The sequence below is a fragment of the Sphaerodactylus townsendi genome, linkage group LG07 (assembly GCF_021028975.2).
Source record: "Sphaerodactylus townsendi isolate TG3544 linkage group LG07, MPM_Stown_v2.3, whole genome shotgun sequence".
Classification (NCBI taxonomy): domain Eukaryota; kingdom Metazoa; phylum Chordata; class Lepidosauria; order Squamata; family Sphaerodactylidae; genus Sphaerodactylus; species Sphaerodactylus townsendi.
The window spans coordinates 91,786,532-91,804,401 of record NC_059431.1 but is presented as its reverse complement, the minus strand read 5'-3'; the positions used below and the strand labels follow the sequence as shown (position 1 = coordinate 91,804,401).

Sequence of the window (17,870 nt, the reverse complement as noted above, 5' to 3'; positions counted from 1 at the left end):
AACAGTCCCAGTGTGCTGCATTCTGATTGGCTCTTCTCCTCAAAAGGCTTGTGATTGACTTACCCACAGCAGCCACAGGAAAACCAAGCAGCCACACACACCCTTTTCTCTAGCTTTGCAAAGGATTTGATGCTCATGTCCACCCCTCCCCCTTTTCTCTTTGCATAGGATCCAGTGCTCGTGTCCACCACCCCCCTTTTCTGTTTGCAAAAGGAGCCAATACAAAATGTTCCCTTGTTCTCCAGCGAGGTGGATGAGGGCTGGGAGGACTGGCCATGACAGAAGAATGTGAGGTCAGAAGGGGAGGCCAGTAAGTGTGCAGGGGCGGGGAGAGCAGACAGTGAGGTAGAAAAGTAAAGCGGTCCATCTCCCGCGGTGTTCGCAAGGGAGCAGGATCAGTGCAGAGTTTTCAAAAGAAACACCAATTTTACCATTTTTTTGAAAAACCCAGGAGAAGGGAAATCTCACAGGGTGGGCCCGATTTAGGGGCGGAAGCCATGCGAAATTCATGGGCAGACTGGGATAATTCACCTTCCTATCCAGGGATATTATGTCCATGGGGAAAACACCATAGACTGATCAAACCAAGATGGACACCAGTTGTAATTTATGGGTTTTGATACCAAGTTTCCCCCTTCCAGCTCAGGGATGCACAGCAGCAAATAATGCCTTCCCTGAAGTCTCAGCCACCCAAATCTGGTTGAAAACAGCTCAGCCTTGAGTAAGCCCACCTGTCTTCGACCTTACAAAGAACTGGTAAATGTCTCACATTCTGATTCTATCAGCAAATCAGCTAGATCACCTGAATTCTTTCTCCCAAATGTCAATTTAATCTTAAACCTCCTGCTCAACTATTAAAGAACTATCAACCTTCCAGAGTTTCTTTGTTTCAACATTTCAAGCTCATCCAAACTTGGAATGCTCCTGGTCTTAATTTCATCGATGCAGCTCAAAAGTTGGCCACTCCATGGTCTTAATCCAATCAAGTCTTTTCCCATAGCATTGTTCTGGCCTGGGAACAAAACTCTGCTTTGTCTATGGAAAATATCTCTTCTTGTCATTGTCAGAGGGCTTTTCCCTATAACTAGACCTCCCAAACAAGGGCAATTCACCCTCGGATCTTTTTCCATTGTGCCTGATGTTGTTTCTCTGTGATCAGTGCTGATACTGGTTCCTGTTTCCTCAGACCTTTTCTACATTGGAAAATATCATCCTTTTCTATTCCTCCTATTAATCACTTCTGTTCCTCCTATTAATCACATCCTAGGCTTCTTAAAACACTGTGTGTGTGCATTTGCAGTTTGCTTGTGTATTTTTATTATACTAAATCCTTGATAAAATTATAAACCTTCCTTTTAATTTTGGTTTGTGTGCAGATTTCTAAGGGGATCTGGGCTATATTGACACTAGTGTAGTTCGCCCTCCTGGCCTCTCACATTGCGTGCCTGTTCCCTGCTAATTCCCCAAACAAAAAAAGGAAACATATAGACCAGTGATGGCGAACCTTTTCGAGACCAAGTGCCCAAACTGCAACCCAAAACCCACTTAAGCTGCAGTGCCAACATGGCAATTTAACCTGAATACTGAGGTTTTAGTTTAGAAAAAAACGGTTGGCTCCAAGGCGTGCGTTACTCGGGAGTAAGCTTGGTGGTAGTTGGTGGCTTTACTTTGAAGCAATCGTGCAACTCTTCCAACGGGTGAATCACAACCCTAGGAGGGTTTACTCAGAAGCAAGCCCCATTGCCAGCAACCGAGCTTTCTTCCAGGTAAAGGATCTCGCTTTAGTTCTTCCCATGAAAATCAGTGGGGTTTAACAGCGCTTAACAGGGTTACCTACACTGCTTCCCCAAAACTAGGTCTTAGGTTTAATACTAATAATCGAGCTCAGGCCAGCCTAGATGTGTGTGGGGGGACTCTGTTTGCGTGTGCCCACAGAGAGGGCTCTGAGTGCCACCTCTGGCACCCGTGCCATAGGTTCGCCACCACTGATATAGACTAATCTGGGTAATACTTGTGGGGAAAATGACCACTCAGATGAACCCATAGAAATGCTTCTCCAGTGTTCAATCTTTGAGATGTTGGAGGGAACAGAGGAGAAGGAAGAGTGGAGTTCTGCTTCAGGAAGAGAGCAGTGAAAACTCCTGTCTGGATATAAAAAGGAGCAGACAAAATGAAAGGAAGCTCTATCTCTGGGACAGAAGAGAGTGCTCAATTGTAAAGCCATTGATAAGTGAGTCTTGTACAATTCAGTCTGACTCTGGGGAAAGGGCAAGGTGGTGTGGTTGGAATCCTATGTACGAGAGAGGCTGTAACATACTGTAGTATCTAGTCTGTTTGTGCCTGAAAGCATTGTAGAGAAATCTAACTACTCTCTGAAATGTGTATTTTTGTGCCTTAGCCAGGTTTCTACTTTGTCTACCTAAAGACCTGTGCTGCTGGTTTTTTCCTTTAAAACCAACCTGTAAATCAATCAATCTGCTTAGCTGTTTATGTATTAATTCAGCCTCAGTGATCTCAATAATCTCCTTGTGTATCACAAAAGCAACCTCACAGCAGTGAACCAAAGCCTCTACACTTGCTACCTGTAGAACACCTGAAAACTGAGGGGAAGGTTTATAGTTCAAAACAAACTTAGATCCCAAAAATCTTAGGAGACTGTGTGCGTCTCCTCAGTAGGAAAAAAAAGGCTTGTCACAGTGGGATAGATACAGAGAAGTGGCTTCCGTACTGCTCCGGTGAATATATTGAGTCAGGCTTCAGTTGAAATTATGCCAGTGAAAGTGGCACAGAAAGTATCATTGAGAAAAGTAGCACATGTGAAGATCTAGCAAGCGAAAGACAGACACGAAAATGCCTGAAGCATAAAGATTGTGTCCAGGTATTAGAACAGAAGGCTACTGCCATATACGCTCAGGAGAGGAATGCTTAATTTTAATTGCTTTCAGCTCTTTGTTGACTCTGTGTTGCTGTGATGAAGAGTAAATGCTTTCTCAACCCCTAGCCACCTTTCCCCCTTTTTGTCATAACAAATCCTAGTTGCTTACTTAATGAGTTGAGATTAGGAAAGGCAAAATAGTGGGTCATAATGTTATATAATTTTATTGGTGCCATTTCTGTCAAGTGATGTTTAAAAAAAATAATTACCCCACGGCTGAAATAACAGTAAATGTCAGGCCCACTGTTAGCTAACACTACAATTTGTGGTGATGTCTGAACTTGAGAAGGTTAGCATATTTGGCATGATGACTCAAATGTATGTGCCTTAGATATGAAACACTGGAAGGTAGTTAGAATTTGCAAGGCAATTTCTGTTTTGATCTGTGAGGGAAAGTGATTGGAGGGGGCTTCTACATTGACTAGCATGAAGTTTTTAAGGAATGGTGGTTGGCACTTGGGAACGTTTGCACTTGGTTCTGGACCTTGAGACTGTTGGTTAGACTCCTTCCTCTTTGGCCAACTTCTTCCCTCAAGGGAAGCAGGGAAAAGGTGCTGCTCTTGAGGCAAAGTGTTAGTGGGAAGAGGAGGTGTTGATACTGCTAGATCTGACCACTGCAGAGTTTTGCCTGCCAATTGCAGATACCAGTGCTGTCCCTTGCTGTTTTCTTCTGTACTTGAAAAGGTCTCTGAAGTAAGAGCACATCATAATCATAGTAGCTTAGCCCAAGGCCACAAGCTTATTCGTTCAAGCCCTGGAGTCAGTGGTGGGATTCAAATAATTTAACAACTGGTAGTTTACAAGCACCATTTTAACAACCGGTTTTCCAAAGTGGTGCGAACCTGCTGAATCCCACCACTGTCTGGAGTCCCAGGTACATTTTTGAATTTCACAGGTTGGTTCCATAATGATAGGATTCCCCCATCACCACCCCCAATTATAGCTCCTCCCAGATTGCTATGCAAAATACATATTGATATGTTGGTTGTTTTTTTAGACATACAGGTTTGGCAGTGACAGCTGTCACAGTTTTCTAAGAAGTATACAGAGGCAGGGCTTCATGAATACCTCCTTTGTTCTGTGCAGTTGACAGTTCTGAAGAGGTTGAGGAGCAGGAGGCTTGATTGCAGTTTGGGCTTATTAGATAAAAGTATAGAACTTTTTGACAGGTCTGTTCTACTTCCCTGTGGTTTTGAGTTTGCACAGGAGAAAATGTAGGCTCTTCTAATTTTGTATTTTTTTTTCATTCTTTTTAGCACTGCAATTTTGAAAGGGGGAGAACTTCTTTGTGAAAATGGGACTGTATGGTCCAAAAAAGTTTATCTAATGGTTTATTGTATTAAAATTTTTTAAAAGACCACATTATCAGCTTTAGGTCAATTGCGAGTACTTCTAACACCAAGCGTCCAGAAGGCAATACCATCTGCTGCTAAATTTGATTTATTTTATAACATCTTGTACTTCACCTGTCCTTTTAGCCAGAACAACCACTATTTTCTGCTTTCTGACCTTGGCTAATTGTTATTCTCATTTTGTCACTGATGAGTTTGCCTTTTAGGTAGTTTTAAAATATGTGCATATGTATTCACTGTTCTACCTCCTCCTCATTCATATCTGTAGAAATTAAATCTTCAAAAATTCTAATTTCACAAATAGCTTTTCAGCTGTTCTGATTTTGGCCATCCAGCCACACTCAACTTACTTAATTCATTTATGTCCCACCTTTCTCCCAACATAGATGGACAGTTTATTCCCACAAAGCCCTGGGAGGTAGGTTAGACTGAAATTCTGTGACTTGCCCAGGGTCACCCAACCAGTTCCATGCCAGGGTAGGGATTCAAACTGGGTAGCTCCAGATCCTAGTCCAACACTCTAAGCTGGGGAAATAGCACTATGTGCAATGCAGTTGATAGGTTAGGTCACCATTTTGTGTGGACGGAGCAGAGTGCATATTTTCCAGTCTTGGTACTGGAAATTGAAATTTCAGTTTTTGTTGTGTGCGTGTTTTAAATTGGTACACATTTGGGCATTCTTAAGCTAGGAAACCTGTTTACACAAAATGGTAAATTTACACAAGATGGCACTATTTACATAAGATGGCACTATTGAAAGGATTCCCTTTATACAAGACAGGATTGCCAAAAACTGTTATGACAGAACAAGGCTAGTCGGAGAGCAGGATGCTTTAAAGGATTGTCTGTTCCTGTGTATAACTGCCTGTCAGTCAAGATCACCAACAAAAGCCCTCTGTTGTGTCCCCATTTGTAGTGGTTAGATGGCAGGCTACCAGAGATGAGGTCTTCTCAATAGGGCAGCCTTTTTTGTTTTTGAAACACCATCTGCACATCTACTCACCTGACACCTAGTTTTAGGAGTTCTTGTGTGTGTGTTTATATTCTACACTAATTTTCTGCCCCAGGAGATTCATCAAAACCCCTCATTCTGAACATTGCAAGCATTGATTATAAATTTTCCTTATATTTCCAGAAATCTGAGCAGTTCAATCCAGAGGAGTGGGGACAAAGCAAGTCCTGAAAGCAAAGCAGACCTACATTAAAGCATTTACCCACCCCGCTGGCATAAGTGGCGCCTACGCCAGTGGGAGGCCAAACAGGGTGGCAGCTGGGTGGTGCACAGTTTTGCGGTGCTGACCCAGAAGGAGCTGCCTCCCCCAGAGCTGTGCTGACATAACGGAGAACACTGGCATGATTAGAGGCAGGCTAGGGACATTCCCAGAGGTGCAGTCAACTTAGCTTCCACTGGGCATTTAGCCCAGAAATGCTCTCCTCCCTAGCTGCAAAAAAAATGTGATATTGGTCCATTTTGCCCTATGGGTGCTTTTCAAGAGGCTGAGGGAGGTGGGGGGGTGGTTCATATTTGCCAAGCCTTCCCATACGGCCTGAAAGTCCTTTGGAGGTGGTGTGATGATATGGCAAAGGCACCATCTCTGGCCGCAACGCCCTCTGGATTGGGCTATTAGTGCTTCTTTTCCCTCACATAATGTTTTGATGCTTTAATTTATTTGGCTGATTTTATGTTGTTGACTGTTGAATTTGTCGTGGCTTTTGACTACTTTTATTGGTTCCGAGTTTCAATTTTTACTGCTAGTTGTTGATGTGTTTTAAGGTAGCATTGGCTATATTTTTAGAGTTCTGCTTTTACTTATCTGCATAAAATTAGGGAAGAGCAAGAACAACTGCTTAATTAACAACAAATACTCAGCTCACTTTTGGCTATTAAAACAAATGTATATTTGTTAGAATCTTGCTACCATCCTACTACCCTGCCAAAATCATGTGGAATTTCTGCCCATTAAGGATATCCAGTTTATGCTCTAAGAGCCGAACAATAGCTCCTGTTCTCTGTGATAGCAGAAAACGTAGCCTTGGTAATGGCACGCAGGGTGATGAGCCAGTATGCTTGAGGGGATAAAAAGGAATTTTGCATGTTTCTCTTTGAACAGAGTTTGATATTAATAAGACAGACTTCAAAGGAATTATTTTCCCCTATTTTTTCTGTGGGTATTGGATTTGTGTTATAAGCTTGACTAATGGACTGATACAGTCTATCATTTCTCTGTTTTTTTCTGTTCCTGTAACCAAGAAAAGCCACTTGACAGAAAGCTGCTCCTGTGACATACCTCCATTCCAAGCAAAGTTGACCCCTCCCAAGTCAGTGGGCTTGCACTGTTAGTCTGTGAGCGCTTAGTTCAGGGGTCGGCAAAGCCTAGCAAACCAGCTCATATTCCTTGGCACCAAGCAACTAAGGCAAATGCAAGATAAGCAACAGGCATGTCTTAAAGCTGTCATGGCCTCCCAGAACTTTGCAGCCACCAATTGAATCCATGGTGAATCTGGGAGATGCTGGTCATGCTGCTAGGGTCTGGCTTACTCCAACCATGTCTGGCCAAGCATGACCATTTTCTCTCGCTGCCCACCTCCCATTTTGTTTGCTACCATCTTCACAAGAACACTCTCTCAATCAATCATTTATTTACAATCAACAACCAGTACAACAGAACAAAAGTACATTAATTTCAGAGTATTATTAACATAGACTGTATGTGTACGAAAAAAACACTAGAAACACAGATCAAAGGTAATACTTAGTCTGTAGTATATACAAAGAGGGCATTCGCGTGAACTGGATAGTATAATTATTTTTTGTTTGCAGTGAATGACTAGTACTTAAAATTCCATCTCACCATAATAGCGAAACAGTAGATAAAATACATTGATTGGAACATTAAAATTAAAAATTCCCAGATTTATAAAGTGCCTATGCAGTCTTACTAAAAAGTGCCTATGGGGACTTACTAAAAACCCAAACTTCCGGCCAGGTCATCTAAAGATTGAAACTAATTTAATCTTCCCATCCCTTTACTATTCGGCCGCCAGATGTCTTTTTTTGTATTTACAAATAAATGAACAGAAACGGGCCGTTTCCTGTGTGATTTTCTGGTCCCTGCCCATCAGTATGTAGGCCAGTATATTTCACAGGAACACACTGTATTTTTAATGGCATATTGATCAAAAATAGGTTTCATAACCTGGTTCTAGTTGCACCATTTAGGGAACCATATGAAGCAGGTCTGTTCATAAGTAAGCCCTATTTTATTCAGTAGGGCTTACTTACAGATAAGTGACCTTAGGATTACTGCCTTAGAGTATCATGGTGGTGTGGACAAGATTAATGCTTATGATTTCTTGAATGCTTGATGGCTTCAGTGGAGGAATTTCTCATAATTTGTAGGGTAATACATTAGAGGGTTTCATTTGCCTATTTGATGTGTTTATGTCCCACTCCACCCGCCAAACAGGACAAAAACAAACATTGTTTCAAAATATAATTGCTCCAAGCAAGTTTTTTGGTGGGTACAAAGCCTTTTGATGCCCTAATTATAGAAAGTTGAACTCCAGACTAAGGGGCTCAGTTCCCGTGCAGAAAACGGTATCCTCAGAGATCAGACTTAATTGTGTTCTATTGATTCTAGGTGAAATTACTCTTCATATTCCCCCCTGCATGATCACTACACCCAAATCTCTATTAATTTCTCAAGCAGGGGGTTAGCAACCCTAATTCTGATCATTGAAAGGTTCAGGACACCCATTCACTCATTATTCCCACTCAACACACTGAACAAGAATGAAGAGAAGTTGTCATTGCAGTGGCAGCAGAGAGGGCAGTGGGAACCAAAGGCAGCTGCCAGTAGTCAAAGGGCCCCCTGTGCAGAACTGCCCCATAATTAAGATTGCCAGTGGGTAGGACAGACTGAAAGTTCTAAGTGCAAGGAGAGGCAGAGATTTGGGAAAGGATCACAGACAAAGGGAAGCCTATGAAAGCAGGCTTGGATGTGAGGGGCAGGATGAGACAAGAGAAGTCTTACAGAAGAGCATGAGAGAATGAAAAAATAATGTACATGACTGGAAGCCCTCTTTGACTTAGGAAGACTGAGGTTAGAATAAAATCAAATTCATGTGATCACAGACCTCTACCAAGTACAATCCTATGCAGAATCTGAGGCCAATTAAATCCATTAGCTTAGACTGAAGTTACTCTACTCAAGACTGCAGTGAAAATGTTATAAGTTCACAGACAATTATATGCACTTATCTCTTGTTCTGTATGGCCATCTGTTCATCCCTCAGCCAATGGATCATAAGTATCAAGTATAAAAAGGTCTCAGTTTATTGCTTCATATATTTAACAACTAAAATCTTGATAGAAATTGTAGGCCATCCCTTGAACTAGACTTCTGATTAATTAAATGTTCCATATCACCAGTCAACTTAGCGTTACCCCATAAATTGTGATTCTCAACAAATTTCCAGTGATGGACATTTATCTGGAAATCATTGCCTCATAGAATAAGTTCATGTGCATTTAGTAGTCATCATACAAACAGGTCTTCACCGTAACACATAAGAGAGGAAGACAGAGGAAAATAACATAGAATAGAACAGTATATTTATATAGCTTTCTTTCAGATTTATGCCTGGCTTCAGATTTCTGCAATCCATATTTATTTGGATTGCAGAAATTTGCTTATTGGATGACTCACCCTGATTGTATAGACTTATTGTAACTGCCTTGAGTCTCACTGAGAAAGGTAGACCTTAAATAATATAAATAAATATGTAAGACTGAAGCACACTCCTCTCCCATTTTTTAAAGACTGAAATGTTGATTCAGGGATGGACAATTTAAATTTTGACCATGCCACAGATTTGGGTGATCAACCCTTTCCCTTTTGCCCAATAGAAATCTCCCATCCCAAGTGTGTGTCTGTCTGCCTGCCTGCCTGCCTGCCTGCCTGCCTGCCTGCCTGCCTGCCTGCCTACTTACTTACTTACTTACTTACTTACTTACTTACTTACTTACTTACTTACTTACTTACTTACTTATTCACATTCCTATCCTGCCCTATCCCAAAGTGCCCAGGGCGTGTTTGTGTAGAACCTTGGTGTAGAATAAAGACAAACCATGTTGTCCCTGTGTGTGATGCTGATTCCTGGCATTAATAGGTTTCTACAATGTAAATTAGATAAAGAGAGGATGGTTGTTTATGGGGTAATAAACATCATACATTTACTAGAATGTGTTCTAACAACTCCTTCTGAGTTGGCCTTCTACTCATTGTTGCAATTCTTCTGGTTGTGGATTCACAACCTTGATAATAACTTTGGTGTCAGTATGAGTTTTCCATTACAGTTCCTCCCCATGATTTCTGTCAGGGGGTAATATTTTTCTTGCTTTATACTGTAAGGAAGAGAAGGGGTCCTGTATCAAACATCTATTCTTGAAGACCTCAAACAGCTTGTTCTGACAACTTGGGGAGCAAAGGGAAGGCTGGGTCTCCTGACTCATTTGCTGAGATATCATCAAGCTACTAAACTGCAACGGGCACCACATTGTTGTGGTTAAAGGATGTAGATGACCACTGCATTCACAATCTACATGTGACAAGACAGAAATAACATTCTGCCATAACAGAGTAGCTTTCACAACATGGAGAGTTGCATTTGTTTCTCTGAGGTCATTCAGGGCCATTTCTTCATCAGATGTCACATTAAGAGCTTATCACACAGCAGACTACCTCTAAAGTATTTTCTCTTGACAGTGGTATTCATAGACATACTGTCCTGCGTTTATCTGATTTCTCACTCCCTGGTACTCTCTGGACATCCAAAAGTGCTAAGAGATATTGCTAGACCTGTAAGACATTATCAGTAAGTTTTGAATCTGATGATCAAAGAGAAACTAACACAATTTTATTTTGCTGCATTGCAGAACACTTAATGTTAAAATTTCTGTATAGGTATCACCCTTTTCAGACATTACAGCCACACATAGTGGGAGCCCACCAACAGATGTGTGTTCCAACCATTCTAACACACTCAGTCTCCATTTCATGTGCGTAGGACAACATGCAGATTTCCCATGCCTGTACAGCTTTGGTACACATGAGCAGAGTCTTCATCATCTGTACTGAAGTTGTGCATGTGCTGAAAATCTTCAGATAGCCCTTTTCATGTGAAATTACGACGGCTGTATCAAGAGCCCCATGGATACATCACTGAGTCCTTGGTACATATGGTTGTAATGCCATGAAAGGGGCTTTGTCTGACTTTATATTCTACCCTTCCTTTGTAGAACTCAGGATGACATGCATGGCATTATCCCCACAATAAATTTGTGAAGTGCAGGTGAAGCTGAGGTGAAATAGGTAGCTTAAAATCACCCAGATTCTTTGAGAGTTCACTGGTGATTTGAGTCTGGTGCTCATGAGCAAGCCCTGAACTGGACAGCCCAGGTTAGCCCAGTCTCATCAGATATTAGAAGCTAAGCAGGATTGGTCCTGTTTAGTATTTAGTTAGGACACCGCCAAGAAATTTCAGGGTTGCTATACAGAGGAAACCAATGGAAAAACCACCTCTGTGAGCCTCTTGTCTTGAAAACCCTGCAGGGTCACCGTAAGTCAGCTGTGACTTGAGGGCATACATCCCCCCCCCCGCCCCACCACCACACACACTCACTCATTGGTCCAATTCCTGCATCAAATTACTTTGTATTCAGACCGCTTATAAAACAACATCATTTGGTTGCAACAGTACATGTTATTTGCTGGAGCAGGATATGATTTAGGGCACAGTTTCAAATTACTTGGTATTCAGGTATTCAATAAGGAATCTTTCTATACACCTGTTGCTTCTTTGGACTCTGTTGCTGCTATTTTGAATTGAAATGCATCAAAATGCTGCTATTTTGAATTGAAATGCATCAAAATTATGCTGTGCATAAAGAGAAAGAAACACATACTGAGAGCCAGCGTCGTGTAGTGGTTAAGAGCAAGTGCACTCTTTTCTGGAGAACCTGGTTTGATTCCCTGCTCTGCCATTTGAGCTGTGGAGGCTTATCTGGTGAACCAGATTAGCTTGTGCACTCCAACACATGCCAGCTGGATGATCTTGGGCTAGTCTCAGTTCTTCCGAGCTCCCTCACCCGCACCAACCTCACAAGGTGTTTGTTGTAGGCGGAGGAAAAGTCTCCTTACAGGAGAGAAAGGGGGGATATAAATCCAAATTCTTCTTATTCTTCTCCTCCTTCTCCTTCTCCTCCTTCAGGCATACTTTTCTAAAATCTCATGCTTTTTTAAGTGGGAGTGTATTACACTAATTATTGCTTAATTTTTGAAGCCTATATTTTGTATGTAGCCTGTCAAAGACAGGCTGGGAATTCTGGATACCTGCTCCTGGTGCAAACTTGTGGTAGCATTGTTCGGCACTAGAGATTGTGGGCCTTATATTCTTGTGCAGGATTCATGACCCAAGTGGGATCCTCCATGTTTTGTACTAGAGTCAGAAAGGAATGAGGTCTAGTAGAGGCCTTCTTCTTCCATGATTTGTATGATCAATTTTAACTATTTTTTTTAAAGAATTAATTACATCTCTTTTCTTAATTTCTTTTAGTAAGTGTGCACTGGAGCAGGGGAAATTGCCTGTGAGTTCAACTGATCCCCTTGTATCAATGGATGCTAGCCCCACAAAGTAAGTATTCAGTATTTCAGTTGACTGCATTAAGGAAAAGGGGAGTTTTATTTTAGGTTTATGAATGGGGTTTAAATTGTTAATCATGATGCATTTATCATCTTAAAGCGACATTATAAGTGCTGAAATAAGCAGCAATTAATTTATTTTGGCAAATTACAGTGGATGGGCAAGAAAAATGCTAGTGGAATCCCATTCATGCAGTTAAGCATTTCTGCTCTTGATGTTAAGCATTTCTGCTCTTGATGTTGAAGAGGCCATCTTGATGTTGAAGAGGCCATCTGAAATGACAGCAAATGTGTATCAGAGAGTTTTGCTGGGGGGCAGTGGCAGAAAACAGGGTCTTTCATTTGCCCAGGGACTGTAGATAGCAGGACATTGAGTGTGGTAAATTGCAGCAGCAAAAAGTCAAGTAGATCCTGACTGCTTGGTAGATGGCTAGCTTCCTTGCCTGTTGTACAATGATCAGAAATCCACCAAATAGAATGGACTGAGCGCTGCTAATCCCTTCTGCTGTGTGAGGAGTCTTCCTTTGAAAGAGAGAGAGCTTTGATGATATCTCAACTGGGTGAATTGTTGGGAAGTGTAATTAACATGACCAGAGGTGGGATCCAGCAGGTTCTCACAGGTTCCCGAGAGTAGGTTACTAATTATTTGTGTGTGCCGAGAGGGGGTTACTAATGGGTGATTTTGCCACGTGGTTTTTGCCTTAGTTATGCTCCTCCTCTCAGCAGTAGCGCACAGAACTTGAAGCAGTCTAGCAGGAGGCGTGCGTGGCAGCCTGCGCCTGCGTGCATTCGTTTCCCACCCAAGGACCGGCGCAGCGGCTGCGTCCTTGCCACAGCCCTGCCCAGGAATGCCCCGCCCCCAGAATGCCTGGCCACGCCCCCGTCGTGCCCCACCCAGCCCCATTGGCGCTACACCACAGTTTGAATCCCACCACCATGGGAACCTGTTACTAAAATTTTTGGATCCCACCACTGAACACGGCTCTTCTTAAACATGTATCACAGCAAAACCTTCCAGACATTGTAGGGAGTATTGACGAATAAATGGATAGGTGTGATGCAGAACTCCAGCAATCCTTAAATGGAGCCACATCTTTCCCCCACATATATCTACAAATCTTGGGGGAGGGGAATTTTAAACTTTTGGGGTCAAAAGTGAGGGATCGGATTTCAGGAAGCCCTTTCTCTCTTCTTGAAATGGCTTTTGAAAGCCAGTGAGGGATAATTGTTTTATACTGTTTATCCCAAACTGAAGATTTTAAATTTGTCCCCCAGGCTCTTAAAACTGTGACTCATAGTAAATAGAAATGAAGTTGAACATAGTTGGTGATGGCTATCAGGCCCAAGGATCTCATTGAATGCATGCCTTATATTTGTGTATTGTATGCCCACATCAAACATACCAATATAAAAAGGAGTGTCTCATCTGGAGTGCTGTTTTGATTTTTTTCCCCCTGCTTTGGGATGGATTTAATGCTAATGTTCTGTAGTGGTAGTGGTAGTGGTAGACGGTAGTGGATTTCTGGTAAAGAACCACTATGGTAGACTCAGAATAGCTGGAGTTTGAAAATGTTTTTACCTGAAGAAGTATTTTACTAAGCTGGGTGAATCTTACCATTAATAAAACGCTAAGTGATCAAGTGATCCACAGGCAAAACAAGCCCTCCTCACCTCCCCCACCCACCCACAGCAAGCACCATGGCCCCAAACAAACCCTCCCTGCCTCCTCCCATCCACAACAACCACCCCCCTTTCCGACCTCACCCACCCTTTAAAGACAAGGCAGACTGGCATGCCAGCAGCACGTGGCCCCCAGCTGTCCTTCTGAGCCTGCCACCAGCCTTCCCATTCCTCTGTCCAGCTACAGTCCCCCTAAAACCCATTGCAGGGGGGTGAGATACTTCCTCTTTGACCCTTTGCTAGGGCCCATTTCATCTCACCCACAATGGACTTTGCTGCTAGTTCATAATAAATAGCATGCAGCTCCAATGAGGACGAAACTGGGGCTGCCCTAAATTAGAGCCCACATTAACACAATCATTAAATACTGGCTGGGAAATGAAGCAAACAAAACAAGCAGAGCTGGTCACTCCTGAGGACTTGGATGAAATCAAGGGCTGAGGAAATTACCTCAATCAAAACAAAATACTCTATCCCATATGATTTGCTCAGTGGGAAAGAAGCCCACGGCCTCCATGACTGGATATTCCAAAATGATGCTGTGATATTTTGGGTGCTGTGTGGTTTCTGGGCTTCATGATCCTCTGAAGATGCCAGCCACAGATGCAGGCGAAACGTCAGGAGAGAATGCTCCTAGAACACGGCCATACAGCCCGGAAACCACACAGCACCCAAGTGATTCCAGCCGTGAAAGCCTTCGACGATGCTGTGATAGACTGCAACTTGTTTAAACAATCTAAAGTAGCCCCCTGGTTTAATTTTTTTAAAGAGGGATCATACCAGAACCTTGTATTTAGTGAACTCAACAACTGGAGCAGTAAAGATAGCTTTCACTTCCTTCAGCAATGTGAACTGGTCGCTTCTTATACATCCCTGCCTCTCAATGCCTTTATGTTTGTAGAGCTGAAGGGGTTGAAGATTAATTGCACTATGTGCTTGTTTGCCCCCTTTACCAAGTCCATAGATTAAATACATCAATAGGTTGTTACCCAATAGACCAGATTTGTTTAATCATGATAAATTGATTTTTTTTGGTCTGTTACTGATCAGTATGTTTTTGGAAGAGTGGAGCTATTTGCACTGGCAGCTAGAAAGACCAGTAAAGGTCTAATTTTACCTTATTCCTCTTTTTAGGTATATGTAATGACTGAGTTATATTTGGGTGCTGTGTGGTTTCCGGGCTGTATGGCCGTGTTCTAGCAGCATTCTCTCCTGACGTTTCGCCTGCATCTGTGGCTGGCATCTTCAGAGGATCATTCTCTGAAGATCATTCTCAGAGGATCATCCTCTGAAGATGCCAGCCACAGATGCAGGTGAAACGTCAGGAGAGAATGCTGCTAGAACACGGCCATACAGCCCGGAAACCACACAGCACCCAAGTGATTCCGGCCGTGAAAGCCTTCGACAATAGACTGAGTTATAGTTTTAATGTGTGGTGTAACCATTGTGAAAGCGAATGACCAATGCAATAAACTTAATCTTGATAATGGTCTGTTCTGCACAGCACAAAAAAGACACCTGAGGATACAAAAAAAAGGCATTGTGGGAAGGAACTCTGCACAGTTTTTTGTTCAAGACTTCACCATGACACCTTATTTCAGACCAAGCTGTCTTATTTTGAAGACACTAGAAGGAGGACTTTTTTTTCTTTCAAGTTGTCTGCAAGGTGTCTCCTGCCTGGCTCTGCAGAGTTCAGGAGCTCAAGAGGCATCGTATGTTTCCTGCCTACCATTAAAGTCTCTGGTCAGTTTCCTCCTCAGCTTGCACCTGACATTTTGCTGAAGGGATTCTCCCTGCCTCCATTTGCTGAAGGTTGCCCTAGAATTCTTTTTCTATGCAGTAAGAAAAAAAAAACTAAGATGGTCCATGAAGGGCAGTTCTGCCAATGCTTTTCAATGGTCTTCCAAGTGACTAACATTCTCATCTTCGTGTCTGTGTATCTTCGAAAACAGCTCCTCCAAAATTAAAAAGGAAAACAATATTTTGCCAGAACTGACAGGACCAGATGAGTACAACTATGCACTCTTCAAGCTTGAAAATTGCCCAGGATCGAAGCCTGCAAAGCAAACATCTTGGAGCAACCTTCAGCGGATGGAGGCAGAGAGAATATCTTCAGCAGCACACAAAATGTCGGGTGCAAGCTGAGGAGGAAACTGATCAGAGAGCTTAACAGTCAGGCTCTTTTCTCTTTTCTCTTGTGATGCCTGTGCTGTCCAGAACAAACTTGAGAAGCTGCTTTTCTTTCCATGTTCCCAGGACATCTCATTTTGAGTGTGTGGAATAAAAATAAGTCATCTCTTTTTAAAACATCCCCCAGATGTCTTTTTTCATGATCTGTGGAATGGAGCAATAACTAGCAAATGAGTTCCAGCTGAAGTAAATGTGACTATACACAGTGAGGCAAGCTTTCTGAACTTCACACGTGGATTGGTGGCTCTGACCTGGCTGTGCATTTTCAGCAAGAATTATATTGTGTGAATAGCTCAATGAAAATATAACATTGCTAGCAGTTTTTAAAAGGCAGATTATACTATGGATTTTGAGCATAATATGGTCAGTATTTGGAGCACAGTGTATTGTCTGAGAAAGGAGATCACAATATGGTTTTTTTTTCTTTTAAAAATGGAGGGCAGAGATGATTCTGACCAGAACCAACTGCATAAGGGAGAGTTAAGCACTCCCTTATTGTTTTTCCCAATCTGGAATGACCATGTGAAAATTTGCCTAGGAAATACTCAGGTATTGCCATAAGCATCTGTGTTCTTGTCACAGTGCAGCAAATAGGGCCATTCTGATCAGGAAAACAGTGTGAAGAAAGGTTTACACCTCTTTCCATTTGTGCTGTATTCCCAATCTGAACTGGGACCATGGTTTTCAAAGAAAAAATAAGCTGCAAGCTCCAGTGACTGAACTTTCAGTGTCTTATCTGTTTTGGTTACAATCCAGTAGGTGGTTGTTAATGTCCTCATGTTCAGTTTTCTAGATTAGCAGGAAGTATTTTCTGTCTAGTAGCCTACTTCATTACTCTAAATTAATAGAAATAATCTTTGAATTGTTGGATTTTTTTATCTCCTAGGGCAGTGGTTTTCAACCTGGGGGTCAGGACCCCTTTGGGGGTCGAACGACCCTTTCACAGGGGTCGCCTAAGACTCTCTGCATCAGTGTTCTCCATCTGTAAAATGGATAAATGTTAGGGTTGGGGATCACCTCAACATGAGGAACTGTATTAAAGGGTCACGACATTAGGAAGGTTGAGAACCACTGACCTAGGGTAACAAAGTTGGAACATACTTTCCAAATTTTTTTTTACATCTACTGCTTTTATGTAGACAGTGAGATCCCTTTTCCTGATGCCTTGTCACTGAATCATCACTCATGGTGAAAGGTTTTGGGGTGTTTTAGGCTTTTAATGTCCATTAGAAAAGACTGATCAATAAAAGAATGAGCACATTTTGTTCACAATCACCATTTAAATGAATGCCGTGCAGGAGAACCACTTTCTGCCCTGCCTGAAGTACTGCTGAGTGAGCACATACTTTCAAGTGGAAGTAGATCCATTTGGGAAATGGAATGGGCAAAAAGGGGTCCTGGCTTTCTTGACGGTGGGTTACAGAGCATCAAGCCAATTTCTCTTTCTTTCAAGAAGCTGAAATCAGCCTCTGCTCTGCACATTGTATGGCATACTCTACAACTTCGAGGTCATTAATAAGAACCTATGGGGAATCAACCTCAGTTAGTAAGGAAAACAATACCAAGCATGTGTGAGTAGCACTATGAAATAAAATACGATAGAAAAGGGGTTCTTTGCTTATGATTTTATTAATGCTGGAAACTCTTTCTAAACCAGTGCACTGCTATAGTCACCATTCAGATATAGTCACCATTTCAGGGGAGCAGACAGCCTGTTCAAAGCTAAGTATTAAGAAGAATGCAGAGGTTTTTTTCCCTACTAGAGGAAAAACAGGGTGGAAATTAATTGAATTTATTTTATAATCTCCTGCTATTGTAGTTTTTAAATAATGCCCCATCTCAGTTCCTCAGTTTCATTTTGAAACCTGTTTGCCCGCAATATCAAGAAAACCACAAGTCTTTAATAGATGCTATATTTTATGTTCAGAGTCCTCACACTGCAGACTCAGAGCTCCCATTCTATCCTAAAACAACCTTTTCTCTTCTTTCCCTTTCTAAAATGGTTTTGAA

At 42.1% G+C, this 17,870-nt stretch overlaps 1 protein-coding gene across 3 annotated transcripts in view; it reads left to right on the top strand.

The window, feature by feature from the left end:
* Positions 1-17,870, top strand: part of LINGO2 (leucine rich repeat and Ig domain containing 2) — an 837,999-nt gene that overhangs the window by 403,717 nt on the left and 416,412 nt on the right. For all 3 annotated transcript variants that reach the window (XM_048503786.1, XM_048503785.1, XM_048503784.1), the window contains one exon: positions 11,905-11,982. The gene's annotated coding sequence lies outside the window, so the exon portion shown is untranslated. The remainder of the gene's footprint in view (positions 1-11,904; positions 11,983-17,870) is intronic.